Source organism: Equus caballus, chromosome 1 (genome assembly GCF_041296265.1).
Source record: "Equus caballus isolate H_3958 breed thoroughbred chromosome 1, TB-T2T, whole genome shotgun sequence".
Taxonomy (NCBI): Eukaryota; Metazoa; Chordata; class Mammalia; order Perissodactyla; family Equidae; genus Equus; species Equus caballus.
This window is the reverse complement of record NC_091684.1, coordinates 49,273,254-49,288,459: the sequence shown is the minus strand read 5'-3', so window position 1 is coordinate 49,288,459 and position 15,206 is coordinate 49,273,254. Positions and strand designations below refer to the sequence as shown.

At 39.2% G+C, this 15,206-nt stretch overlaps 1 protein-coding gene and 1 pseudogene across 6 annotated transcripts in view; both read right to left on the bottom strand.

Moving 5' to 3' along the window:
• BICC1 (BicC family RNA binding protein 1) overlaps positions 1 to 15,206 on the bottom strand; it is a 266,280-nt gene that overhangs the window by 124,892 nt on the left and 126,182 nt on the right. The window lies entirely within an intron of this gene.
• Positions 402 to 14,984, bottom strand: LOC138918681 (5-hydroxytryptamine receptor 3C pseudogene; annotated as a pseudogene).

Sequence of the window (15,206 nt, the reverse complement as noted above, 5' to 3'; positions counted from 1 at the left end):
CACATTATGTCACTCATCCATTCATTTTTAAATGTTTCCCTATGAATGTTATTTATATCCTTAATTTCCACCATCAAATATGAGTTTTTTTAACTTAAAGAAAACTGCTAGGTCTTTCTTTGCAAAAACTAACAACTATAAAATTACTAGAGGCTCAGTTAAATTTTACTAAAAATTTTTCTTCAAAAAATAAAGTCAAATTGTCCCTTTCATCCTCCCTGCCCCCCGGGTTTATTGGGGGTGATTCAATCAAGAAAGCATTCCTGGAACCTGAACCGTGAGGAGCCAGGCAGAAGTCATGGTAGGGCTGAGGGGAGCTGATGGCACGCAGGAGCAAGGACGTAACTTTTGGAGGGCATATGGAACTATCCATCTTGTCTGAAACTGCATAGAGAACTGGGTTATAAACAAAGTGGGTGCCAGGGCTGAGGCTGGAATTTGGATGGGCATGAGAGCCTGGCTGTTTTCTGGCAGCAAGAGAAGCTCCAGACTGGGGTTTGCAGGTGGGTAACTGCCTGGGTGTTCCAGAGGACAATGACTGTGATGATGGAGAGGCCATGAAGAGCAGGTAGAAGTGGAAGAGCAGGGAATTCATCACATGGCTGAACTGCACCCAGAGGTCCACCAAGTGCTGCTTCTGAGCCTTGTGTTTCTGCCGGCTCTTGTTGATATAGAGCATCCATTTAACTCTGCCTCTCTGGTACCTAGCACCTTTCCCACCAGCTCCACTAGTTCCTTCAGGCCGGGCAGGTGGGTGGGGATGAGATCCAGGCCCTTATTTCCCTTCTAGGGTACAGGAGGACAGGATCTCCTTGGGCTGGTGCAGTGTAGAAATAGGGAATAGAGCCACCAAGGTACAGGTAGGGGCTGGGTGGTGGCCAGGTACAGAAGGCAAGTGATGAAGATAGTCTCCAGCAGGCTGAACACCATCAGAGACAGACACGGGGCAAAGTGGACACTGATGAGGGAGGTGCCAGTGGCTGGGAATGTCATTCATCACAAGCAGAAAGACAGTGTAGCCCAGCAGAAGTGTCATCTTGAATGTGGAATGATTCTTACTTTCTGCTGGTAGGGATAAGATGAGAGCAACAATGGCAACCAGAAAGCTACTGGTCACAGAAGGTTTATCACGGAGAGGCCAGTCCTGTGCCTGATAGCCACCTGTTTAGATGGAAGAGCTGAAGGTGAACATGCAATTCTGCTTGTCAAAGGGGAAAGAGAAGATGTCCAGGTTACACGCGCTGACTACTCACATTGGCTTATAATATCTGTTGTGACCTTCACTGTTGACATAAGCCATGAGACTGTAGGTGCCTGATCCACATCCATGAACTCCTCGATGATGATATCTGGAAGCCATAGGTTCTCAGTTGCCATGCTGAGCTTCTTGATGCCCTCACTTTCCCCTGGGTTCCATCTAATGAATGGATTGTACCAGATCATACTTAGCCACAGGAATGATGTCATTGGCTGATGCTATGCATCCACTTCCAGAATGGCAGACAGGGTGAAGGAGATGTTGACATGAGTGGGGATACTGTCGTTAATGACTGGATGGACACCACTCTGTCAAATACTGCCTGGAGGGCAACAGGACCTGCCCCATGCTCATCAAAGTCTCAGCGATTGATCGTTAAAGTGTCTCCTCTTCCTTGAAGCAGCAGGGGGAGAAGAAGGCAGAGGAGAAATCTTTCCCCATGGAGCCAACCTCTTTCCAACTTCCTCTCCTTGACTCGTCTCTGGGGAGTTAGTGATGACGTTGACTTTAACAGACCATAGGGCACACCTCAAGTCCTAGCTCAAATTATCCTTCTAATTCAAACTTATAAACTGATTTTTCAAAACCAGCTACCAATTAAAAGGCTTGATATCAACTCTCATCCATTTATTCAACCAATACCTTCACAGAGTTTATGATGTGACAAGCTCTACTGTAATACTATCCAAGAAAAGTTTCCAGTTAGTAGTATAAGTGATTAATTACATATTCATATACATTACTTGGGAAACTATATTTTATTGCTCATTTTCAGCAAATGAGGGTTTTTTCCTTACACAAAGTCTGGTAAAGACGAGTAGCTTTCCTTACTATACATACTATGAGCTTGGACTTTCATGATACAAAACTTTGCAGAGCTTTTTTAAACTCTAAAAGAAAGCTTTATTAATCCCTAAAATAAACATTTAGACACTATCTCTTCTTAGAGCCCCACAGTTAAAGCAAAGGAAAAAGAAACAGCTAAGTGAGCCCAAGGCTGCTTATAACTTCTGAGTTTCTAAATTCTTCTTTAGTCTTACCAGGAAAAATACTGAACTAGGTACATCTACCAGTTTGAGAGAGGGAAGAGAAGCTTGTTTTACAAGTTGCTGGGTTCTGGTTTGCATATTGTCACTGGCTGGAAGCAAAGTGCATTCAATAAATATGATAAAAAAACACCATGTCATCAATAAAACTGAGTTTTCCCAAATAAGTGAATGTGGAGTTACAAACTCCAACCACTTACACCGATGCAATCCTTGAAATGCGTGTTCGCTCAAAGGGCAGATGAAGCACTGTAAAGGCTCCAATGTGACTACTGGGATGCAGGCTGTGGTGCCAAAATAACATTTTGAGACTTTTTTCCAACCAGAGTCAGACCTAAAGGTGAGATTCAGAACACTGTGAATCCATCTGGAAACAAATTGAGTGGAAAGGGTAAGTTTCAAACTTTATTGATATTTTCCCTTTCTTTTATAAGGTCACTCAGTGAGGATCAAAAGTTCACACAAGAGGAATTCATAAAAGAAAGGGCAAGGAAAAGTCTTCAAAACTGCTTTCCGTATAAACTGGTGTACTGACCCAAGGCAATAATGCACTGACAGAAATCAGAGCATCTAAAGATGACGTAAACTCTCTAAATGAGCTAAAATGATTCAGGGAATCTTCCAGAAAAGTTTTACTTCCAGTCTGCACACTGCACATTTTGTTAAAAAGTGGAAGACCATAAAATACTTAATAATTCTCTGTTTACTGCCAATTTTTTATTTATTATGTTCACAAAAATAGTGATTTACAATAAGCCAAGATGAGACAAAGGGGAAAAACTATTTATTGAGCACCTGGTATACATCAGCACTTCATAAACACACATGAGCTCCCCTTCGTCCACACAGCCCTGTAAAGCAGGCATCCTCACCACTCGACACTTGAAGAGGACGTTTAGAAAGACTGAAGGACTTGCTCAGGATCATGCATGTAGCTTTGAGTCAGGAGTGTCCTTAAGGTGTGGCTTTGTCATTAACAAGCTATATGTTCTTATAAATGTAAGTCGCCTCTCTGATACTCCATTCCCTCATACGCTAAATCAAAAGGCTCAACTAAACATTGTAATTACATTAAAAGGTGAATTTGATCTTTGAGGGACTGATGATAGACAGTCTGACTTATTTCTTCCCCTCCACTTCTACCCTGTCGTTCCTGCCTTTATCCAATTTCAATGTTCTTTACTCATTCCATGAGAAGGTAGGAAAAGGAGCTGGACCCCCTCCAAAAAAGAGTACTTAAAAGCTTTGTTTTCATACTCGATAACACTTCTTTTTTTTTTTTTTTTTGCTTGAGGAAGATTGGCCCTGAGCTAACATCTGTTGCCAATCTTCCTCTTTTTGCTTGAGAAAGATTGTTGCTGAGCTAACATGTGTGCCAATCTTCCTCGACTCTGTATGTGGGATGCTGCCACAGCATGGCCCGATGAGTGGTATATGGGTCCACACCTAGGATCCGAACCCATGAACCCTGGGCTGCCAAGGTGGAGCGTGTCAAACTTAACCACTATACCAGCAGGCCAGCCCCCACAACTTATTTTTAAAGGAAAAAAAAAAAACCTTGAGCCAAGAAGAAGTTACAATTAGAGTATTAAGAGACTTCCACTTTATGCTATATTGTTTTCAGGATTACAGGGAATAAATGAGAACTTCATAAAATTCCTTCAAATGCCTCACATCTTCACTAAAAAGAATAAATCATTATTGTAATCTCACAATAAGCCAGCCCTGGTGGTCTTGTGGTTAAGATTCAGTGCTCTCACTGCTGCAGCCCAAGTTTGTTTCCTGCACTACCTGTCCATCTGTCAGTTGTCATACTGCAGTGGCTGTGTGTTACTGTGATCTTGAAAGCTATGCCATCGGTATTTCAAATACGAGCAGGGTCCTCCATGTGGACAGGTTTCAGCAGAGCTTCCACCCAGACTAGACAGACTAGGAAGAAAGAGCTGGCCACCCACTCACAAAAAATTGGCCATGAAAATCCTGTGAATAGCAGCGGAGCATTGTCTGACATAGCGCCAGAAGAAAAGAGAACAGTTCAAAAAGACCAGGCAGGGTTCTGCCTTGCTGTACACAGGGTCGCTAGGAGTCAGAATCCACTCGATGGCATTAACAACAACACAAAATCTCCTAATGACAAGTTTGATAAAGAAGCATCACTAATAGCTAATGAGAAATCGTCTATCTAGACTAAATTTAAATGTTGATCTTTATGAATAGTTAGCTTTTAAAAGACTAGAAGGCCAAGGAGAATAAGTGTGTAGTTTCTTCTGTATCCTGTTTATAACCCACAGAGGTATAAAACTCACAGCAATTAGCTAGAAAGTAAAATTCTAGTTTGGTAAGTAATAATCTGTGCCTTCCTTGAAACCATCAAGCTATACTGAATTGATATTTTTCCATCTGGCTTAATTGTGAACCTCTTATCTAGTCTATTATTGAAAAGGCATGATAAGCCATCACCTCCAATATATTTGTCAAAGAAGTTTAAATATTAAACAGAGAAGGCAGGTTAAATAGGAGTAAATCGCTAAGATATTTTTACTATCTTATTTAAAATTCCTTGCAGGGGAGAACTCAAGGCAAAAAACAAGTGTATACTAAATAATTCACCAGGTATTTGAGAGGAAGAGGACGATATTAACATTTGAATGCCTACTATGTGACATGCCATTGTTTAATCATGTCTTTAGGCCTATAAAAGGTAGACATTACTCATTCCACTACTGGGTATTGATCCAAAGAACTTGAAATCAGCAATTCCAAAAGTCCCACGCACCCCTAGGTTCATTGCAGCATTATTTACAATAGCCAAGACGTGGAAGCAACCTAAGTGCCCATCGACTGATGTCTGGATAAAGAAGATACGGTGTTGGGGGCTGGCCCTGTGGCCGAGTGGTTAAGTTTGCAGCCTCTGCTTCAGCAGCCCAGGGTTTCGCCAGCTCAAATCCTGGGAGCAGACATGGCACTACTCATCAAGCCATGCTGAAGCGGCATCCCACATGCCACAACTAGAAGAACCCACAACTAAAAACGCACAATTATGTACCAGGGGGCTTTGGGGAGAAAAAGGAAAAATTAAAAAATCTTTAAAAATATATATATATATATGGTGTATATATACAATGGAATACCACCCAGCCATAAAAAAAGACAAAATCGTCCCATTCACAACAACATGGATGGACCTTGAGTGTATTACGTTAAGTGAGATAAGCCAGACAGAGAAAGACAATCTCTGCATGACTCTACTCATATATGGTAGTTAAACACGTAGACAAAGAGAACAGATTAATGGTTACCAGGGGAAAGGGAGGTGGCGGGGTGGGCACAAAGGGTGAAGTGGTGCACCTACAACACAACTGACAAACAATAATGTACAACTGAAATTTCTCAAGGTTGTAAACTATCATAATCTCAATAAAAAGTTAAAAAATAAATAAATAGGGGGCTGGCCCCGTGGCCAAGTGGTTAAGGTCGCACGCTCTGCTGCAGGCGGCCCAGTGTTTCGTTGGTTCGAATCCTGGGCGCAGACATGGCACTGCTCATCAAACCACGCTGAGGCAGCGTCCCACATACCACAACTAGAAGGACCCACAACGAAGAATATACAACTATGTACCGGGGGCTTTGGGGAGAAAAAGGAAAAAAAATAAAATCCTTAAAAAGTTTTTAAAAATAAATAAATAACATAAAATATATTTTTAAAAAAAGGTAGGCATTACTATCCCACTTAACAAGTAAAGAAAAAGACTAAAAACCTAGATAATTTGCCCAAGGTCACACAGCTAATAAATGCTGATGGTGTATTTCCAGCTCAAATATACTTGAATATATTCTTGAATAGAAAGTCTAAACTCTTTATAGTACCTCCTCCCACCTTCTCTGCGCTTGGCCAGTGATTCAAAAACTAAAAACTCACATTCAGCAACCTATTAGAATTCTAGCTTTGGCTGAAGGAAAAAAACACATGATTATGATACAGTATATCAGAGGTATGAGAAGACAGCATATAGAACTTCCCCTTCCAGCAACAGGGTAACCTGGATATTCAGATAAAACCATTTAAGTAGAAAACATCTTAAAATGCTGAGTAAAAGTAAGGAAAATTGCTTAGAGATCAGAAATAAGAAAGAAAGAAAGAGGTAAGTGAAGGTCGGAGCCAGTATCTGCCATAGAAATGTCTATTATTACCTGGTAGCCTTTAGCCTGGATTTTAACAAACCATGTCCAAAGAATGGAAAATACAGTTCACACCAGAAACACTCACATAAAGCCCCAGAGGTTGAAATGAAATAAAACTTCCCTTTAGTGACAGACAGTGGAGATGAGTGCCTGGCTTTGCCTTGGTGGAATGAAGGAAAGGAAAAAATCTCCACTGAGAATTCCTAAACACAAGTCTATATTGATGTACTCTTGGAGACAGAATTCACATGCAAAACAAATTAGTTTAAAGTAGTTCTAGGCCAAGACTGTGCTCCCAGGCAGATAGACACAAACACAATCTGGAGCAAAGGAAGTAAAATGTAGTCGTCACAGAAGTCTCATGAATAAAGTTCCAATGAACATGAGCTCACAATAAAAAAAAATCACCAAAGATGATTTAGCAGAAAGACTGAGAGGAAAAGCCATGAGTAGCGAGAGTCTAGAAAACAACAGGCTACAGAAAAAGACCACCAAGATAATGCAGATATTTATATTAATAGGATATAGAATTTATACTTAAAGATATAAAAAAGTTATCAAAAATATTTTGATTCTTCAAGATACTATCAGAATTAATCACACAGATGTCAAAAATAATTAATTATGGGAAGGGCAGGCAAACTACGAAAGCCCCTTTCCTGAGGCTCAGGCACAGAGGGCCTGCCCAAAACTGAGGCTGGGGGAGAAGGGAGAACACCAACCCACCCTCTACCCTGCCATGAACCTTGCCCCAAACAACAAGCAGCAGTAGTCTACTGCTGGGGAAGAGGAAGAACACAGAGAAAGCCCTGGGGCCCAGGCATGTAGGTTGACTGCAAACTGAGAGTGGATCAGGAACGCTAAGAAAACCCTCCTGCATTCCAGGCCTCCTACTAAGCTCACAGCAGCAGCAGGCCACCTCTGGAGAAATCTGAAGCCTGCAGTGCGTGCCGAGTAGCTATAGCAACAACAAAATTCAAATCCAGCTCAACTACTGACAATAAAGACACAATCACCTATATTAAGGACCTGAAGGAAAAAAAGAAGTGGCCATTATGGGTATTAATATTATTTACCTCAGTCTCTATTGTTCTTTAGCACACAATACCTGACATTCAATTAAAAATTACTAGACACGAAGAGTGGGGAAAGCCATTGTTAACAGATGATATAGTCAACAGAACAAGACTCCAAGATGACCCAGATTATAAATATCAGACAGGACATTTAAAAGTTATAAATATTATAAGGATCTAATTGAAAAAAATGATCAATGCATTCCTATGGGGGGGAGGGGATTTATCACAGAGATGAAAACCATATAAAAAGACTCAAATGAAAATATTTTGAATGCAGAACAAAGGTACAGACTGGGAAAATATATTTACAAAACACTTATCCAACAAAGGACTTGTATCCAGAACTCTCACTACTCAATCAACAACCCAGTAAAAAAATAGCAAAATGTTGAACAGACACTTTACAGAAGAAATGATATGAATGGCCAATAGGCACATGAACCACTGCCCAACAACACTGGTGATCAGAAAAATGTAAATAAATCCACAATGAGGAACTACTACATGCCCACTAGAATGGCTAACATTAAACAGATGGACAATATCAAGTGCTGGAAAGGATGTGAAATGACTGCAACTCTCACCCACTGTCGGTGGGAATCAAAAGTTGTATAGCCACTTTAAAAAGCAATTTCACAGTTTCTGATAAAGTGAAGCATGCGCTTACCATATGAGCCAGCAATTCCACTCCACGGCACTTATCCAAGAGAAATGAAGACGGATGTCCACACCAAGACCTGCATGTGGACTTCACAGCACCTTCACTTACAGCAGCCATAAAATGTAAACCATTCAAATGCCTGTAAAGCAGTGAATGAACAACAAAAAAAGCAGTGTATCTACACAACAGACCACTACGCAGAACTGAAACAATAAACTACGGATATACCCAACAACCTAGAGGAATCTCAAAAGATTCATTCTAAGACACGAAAGACCAAATACTGCATCATTCTACTTAAATGACATTCTGAAAAAGGCGAAACTAGAGAGAGAAACAGATTTAGGTTGTCAGGGGCTAGAAGTTGGAAGGAAACTAACTGTTCTTTTAATTAAAAGCTATAAATTGAATTTTCAAAATCACCTACAAATAAAAACACCCTTCATTTATTTATTCAACAAACACTGAGGACCTACAACGTGGCAGGCACTACTCTAGACACTACAAAACCGAGTTCCTTAGTTGCACAAGTTTGAATTTTCAGAAAAGGAACTGATGAGAACAAATGCAATAAAAACTCATGTAATATGAGTTTTCCACATGTTGACTGAAGGTTATCATCAGAACTCTTAACATTTTTTCCATCTTCTTACCCGATTGTTACAAAATATCCTATATTTTATCATAATAAGTTACACATTTATTAGGGTGAACCATATGAAACTGCAGTATAATCATGAAATAGCTCACGCCAATGTTCCCACAGACAAGAACTCAAGGAAGAAATCTGTAAAAGTAATCAGTGGTCATGTCACACCTTCTCATCATAATGCAAAATAATCAATGACTCAATTTCCAGTCAAAACACCTGATATTTTTGGTGAACTTTTTTTTTTAAACTTTTCAAGAACTTTCCCAACATCCAGACTAAAACGTGTTATTCATCTTGTAAATAAAGATGATTGCTATGGAGACTTCACTGACTTCTGGTTTCATATTTCCAACGAAAGAACTAAAGGACAACAAAATTATTCCCACTTTTAGTTAAAAGCCTTACATTTAAACTCCACCTTTATCCTTAGGGGAAAACATATGAGAATCTTTCTTGGAAAGTTTATTTCATTCAGGCGTTTTAAAATTATTTCGTTTAAAAAAATAAGTAAATAAATATACTTTCAAAATCAAAAAAATTAAATGGACTACCCTTCTGTTGAAGAAGTTATTTTAGATAGTATAATTCATGCAGATAATTTTAGGAAAAAATTATAAACTTTATGCTTTCACACTGTCTTAATATTTCTTTATAAGCCATTAGGACACTTACACCCTTCTAGCAGAATATTTCCATGAACTGTTCAACAGCACTTTGGCCTGGAGGAGCTACTAATTCCATAGTCACTGAAGATTTCTTCAGGTACACTGGAAGACAGCTGTCACTCAACACACACACACACTGAGACAACGGACCATATGTGTCTCACAAAGGACTCCATTACAGAGAAAACACAATGAATAGAAATTTAGAATGTAAAAGATGGAACTTCTTATCAGTTTTTTAGAATTCCAAAATACGAAAGTTCTCAAAATAGTTCTCTATTTTTCCAATTTTTTTCTCAAACTATACTCTAATTTTTATGTTTGCTTCCTTAATTTCATCTTTTAAAATGGTACCAAATCTTAAAGTTATGGAATTTAATCCTTAGCCAAATGAATAATACCATAAAGCCTTGTATTTTAAAATCCAAATTATATCAGATTTGAAATCAGTATAAATTCAGTAATACTTAATCCAATTTTTTAAGTGAAATTTTACTTAAAGTACTCCCTTACCCTCCAACAGACCTCAGATATTTTCCACTATGTAAGAGATTATCTAAGGTAAACGTGTGCCATTTAACCTGTGCAGAACGAACTTGTGCCAACAAATGAGCAAAACCTGAACATGGCATACGTAGGTAACTCTATACCTTGATTTTAATTGTTTAAACCTAAACACTGTCGATACCAGCAACCAACTTAATCTTCAGAAAATGAAAAACAGATGAAAAGTCTTAGATCACCATGAATCATACAGCAACAGAATTTAGCTTTAGATCACTGCTAGGATTCTTTAACTATACTCAGGTTGGGGGCCTTGATTTTTACAATCGAGGCCAGGGGCTCTCAACCGCTTCTCTCTCCAGAATTCCTAAAAGGGGTGGGATTAGGCTAGGGGATGCCTGACCCCTTTGGAATACCATTTCTAAACTCCAGGAAGAAGGGACGTGGGACCATCTTGATCTCAATGCTTCTGAACTCAGTGAAGAAGCAGAAGCAGACAGAGGCATGAGAGAACTTCAGAGCCTAAAAGAAAAATCTAAGCTCAGTATGTGAGCCCTTTTAAAGTCGCAAATGGGAAGAAAGGAATCTCCTCCTTAACAAACCTGACAGCATCAGGTTGCTACCAATATACTAGATCGTGCCATTTTGGAAACCACGTCCTAGCATCACAAAGGAAATTAAAAACATCAGAATAAAGTCTGGCTATCAATACTCTACTAGAGTCTCACAATTAATAAGAATTTACCTGTATTCCACTTACGGAAGACATGAAAAAATTACAAAAACAGAAGCTCATAACAAAGATATATTTTTCTTAATTCTCAATTACATCATGAGAAAAGCACAGCAATTTGAAATATTTAACTAAGACAATGTACGTAACATGTCGAATACAGTAGTTTTCAAACTTGGCAGCACGTTAAATTGCCTAGAGGGAATTTCTCTTTCCTTTCCCTTCTCCTCCCTCCTGGCATGAAGACACTGAAGTCTGAGGAAGTGGGGCCATGACAGGGATGGGAGGCTACATGGAGGCATCAGCATCAGCAGCATGCCTGGCAGCCAAAGAAAAGTAGTAGTGGGGAGCACAAAGATGGTGGAGGAAGGAGGATTCCTGAGCAGTTGAAATATTGGTTACATTAAGCAGAATTAATTAATATACTGAAGATAACAGAAGCCAGCTTTCTCAATTTTCTTTCTTTTTCTCTTTTTTGTGAGGAAAATTGGCCCTGAGCTAACATCTGTGCCTATCTTCCTCTGTTTTATGTAGGATGCCACCACAGCGTGGCTTGATGAGCAGTACTAGGTCCACACCTGGAATCTGAACCTGCGAACCCCAGGCTACTGAAGCAGAGCACATGAATCCAACTACTATGCTACCAGGCCAGCCCCCAGCTTTCTCAATTTCTGAGAAGAGGGAAGGCTAGAAGGAATACTGAGGTATTGGGTTAGAACTTGAACTATCAGAGTAAACTCAGTTTTCTGAACTTATACAGACACAGATAGTCGCAGAAATAGTCAAAGATGTATATGTGCATACATACATCCACATATGTATATTTCCCAGCTCTGTCTGCTGAGAGAGCCCAGAAGCAATGACACCACTGAGACCAGTTATGGCTCTAGTTACCATCTCCCACGCAAAAGGAGGAGGGTCAGGGCAGGGGCAGGGAAAGTACAAGATAAGCCTGGAACATTCTGTTGTGCCAGAAAGTAGGAAAATGCTCAAGAAATGATGGGAAGATGTCAAAAAAATACAGGTATCCATTTGAAAGGACTCAAATTTGGGACAAATCTGGGACAATCTCAGCATCAAAATAATGAGAATATTAAGTTACAACCCATAGAATAAAATGGGAATCTATAAATCCATACTGATATAAGTAAACAAATAAATAAATTGATAAATAGGGATGAAAAGAAAGCTCCTTCTTATAGAATGTCAACCAATAAATGTAGATGGAATAATGAAAATAAATAATCACCATTCTACAACTAGCAAGTGGTAGTTTAAAAATGAAGAGGTCATTAATGAATGCTAGGGGCTTATAGGTGGACATTTGATGAAGAACAGAATACTGGCATAATATGGGAACATCTTCTCACAAAATACTAATTAAATACGAAAGGGATAATGCTGACTTCACAGTGGAGAAAGTCAATGTTCATCAACTTGACCGGTGATCAGAGTTAACATCACCAGTGGTGGGAAAGATTGACAGTATGTTTCGTGACGTGGTACACTTTAAAGAGCATGGCATCATTCCTGCCAAGAACGCATAGCCTGAGTCTGGTCATGGGAAAACACCAGATGGTTCTGGTTGAAGGTTGCCCTATCGAATGCAAGGCCTGTCAAGGACATGAGAAGCTGAGAAAAGACATAGGAATGGATTCCATTCTGAAGAAGACTGATGGACACGACAACTAAATTCAACAACATGTTCCTGTATACGATGCTGGACCAAAGAGAGAAAAAGAGGGGCCGGCTCGGTGGCATAGTGGTTAAGTTTACGTGCTCTGTTTCACTGGCCAGGGTTCACAGGTTCAGATCCCAGGCACGGACCTACACTTTGCTCACCAAGCCATGCTGTGGTGGCATCCCACATACAAAATATAGGAAGATTGGCACAGATGTTAGCTCAGGGCCAATCTTCCTTATCAAAAAAAAAAAAAAAGAAGAAGTAAAAGAGAAATTGTTGGGGCATTTGGTGAAATTTGAATGGGGTATGTAAGTTGTATGGTGATTTTGTATAATGTTGATTTCCTGATTGCTAACAGACAATCTTTCCATGCCTTCCCATCTTCCCTTGCTTTCCTTTGTCTTACCCTCCCCAGCACAGAGATGCTGACATCAAGGGAAGTGGGGCAGGAAAGACGATAGGATGTGAGCGTAACAGCCAAGGGCGAGGGCAGTGAAGGTGAATGAAGCATGGAGGTGAAGGGGGCAGGAGGCTATAGAGTATTAATTATAAATATAAATGTACGTAGGAGAGTGTCCTTCTTTTGGGGAGGTACAGACCATAGTATTTAGGGGTGATCAAGCACTATATCAGAAAAAGACTAGATAGATAGATTAATAAAACGGAAAGAAAATTCAGTAAAATCTTAACAACTGGGAATCTGGGTGACAGGAGTGCAAGAGTTCTTCGCAACATTTTTTGAGGTCCAAAACTATTTTAAAACAAAAATTACTTACTAATAAAGAATCATGTGGGGAACTTGTAAAAAAATCCCAGTACCCCAGGCTGCCCCTTAGACCAATTAAATCTCTGGGGAGTGGGGATCAGGGGCCAGTATTTAAAGCTCCTAAGAAAATCCACTGATGGCACTGTGTGATACACAGAAATTGCTCAATAAATGGCTGGTATTGCTGCTGAAACTATCATATTTAGCATAACCTCACGTCTATATGCAGAACATAATTCTGTATACTGGAAATTATTTTTTAAGAAGACAATCCTAAATAACTGTGACCTATCTTACGTGATCTACCTCAACACAAGTGATGAGGGTGATACTCTTAGCAGAGAGGGCACTAAAAAATAAGTAAAATATTAATAATGATGGGAAAGAAAGTCTTTAATCTCTCAAATGCTTATTAGATCACAAAACATTTACTGAATTTGATCTTAGATGAGGATATAAATTATTTCAAACATTATTTGCCTATAGAATCCTCAGAAGTAACAAGTAAAGTATTAATTTAAAGAGGAAACAAAAAGAAGCAAATTTAACTAACAGCTACTTTCTTGTGCTAAGTGGGCTTTTAAGTGGCTCTTTAAAACTTAAATTTTATTTTATTTTTTTTACTAAAAAAGCGAATTCATAAAACAAGTTGCATCTATTAAAATTCTCTATGTTCAAAGAATATTCTCTCCTTGTTCAAGATCTTTTACCTTCTAGTTTTTTTCCCCCTCCTCCTCTAGTTTTGCAAATGGCTGAAAATTCGTCATTGTAACAGTAAGTAGTTGTAAACAACTTAAATGTTCCCCAGTTGGGGACTAGTTGAATGACATATGCTGCATCCATACAATGTAATAACATGCAATATCCAGCAGGAAGAAAAAATGAGGGTAATCTTCACATATACAATTGAAATAAGTTCCCAGATATATTGTTAAAGGTAACAACAATAAAGCAAGTTGCAAAACTGGAAATGTTAATTACATGCTGGGAAGGGGAAAGAGACTGAGGATCTTTTAACTTTACACGTATACATTTGTACATTTTGATTCCCGAAGCCTGTAAACAAATAAACAAAAGCAAAAATTTAAATTAGCATATGCACGGAACAATTTTATATTCAAGAAATCGTCCTACACTAAGGTAGCTTTGGTGGCTCCAGACCACTCCCACTCTTCTCCATGATCACTGGGTACATCAAGTGGGTGCCACTTAAATCAGAGGAATGTTCATTCACTCAATGATACTGAGATCCTACTGTGAGACAAAAATTAGCACAGTGCACGTTCCTTTCGAACATACAAAAAATGCAAAAACAGCAACCCCTGCCTTTACCTGGATACAGCACATCTATTATAATGCAATGCAGTGTGGCATACAAACAAAAATTCCAATGAGGGAAAAATGGTGCATACAGAGCATTAGTAAGGATCATACCCAGCACCCTCATGATTAGGGACAACTTCATGAAAAAGATGACAGTTGCTCTTTCGAGAATAACACATCAATAGGCAAAAATAGGAATAGAAAGAGAACATTCAGGTGGATGCAATGGCATGACTAAGATGCATTTGAAGAGCAGCTAGCAACCCCGTTGGCAACAGCATGTGGTTAGTATACAGAAGCTGAGATGGAAGAGGCTGAAAAGTGAGGTCAGGGCAGAAGGTAGAGGTGCTTAAATTACAGGCAAATTCCAGGCCCAGGTCAGTGTCTAGCTCATAGTAGACGTTCAATAAATGTTTATCACTGTAAGTCATGATGGAGACACTGTCAAGATTATAACTGTGTGTATGCCCAGATGCAGTTATACTGAAGGTTGGAAGTAGTCCTGGCAGTGTGTGGAGATGTCATTTATGTTAATTCTTTCAGCTGCTTGTGAACACGAAGAAACTGATAATGTTGTATTCTCAGATCAAGGAACATACAGAATAAAAATTTTGGAAGACCAAACTATGATTTAAACAATGACATTGTCTTAC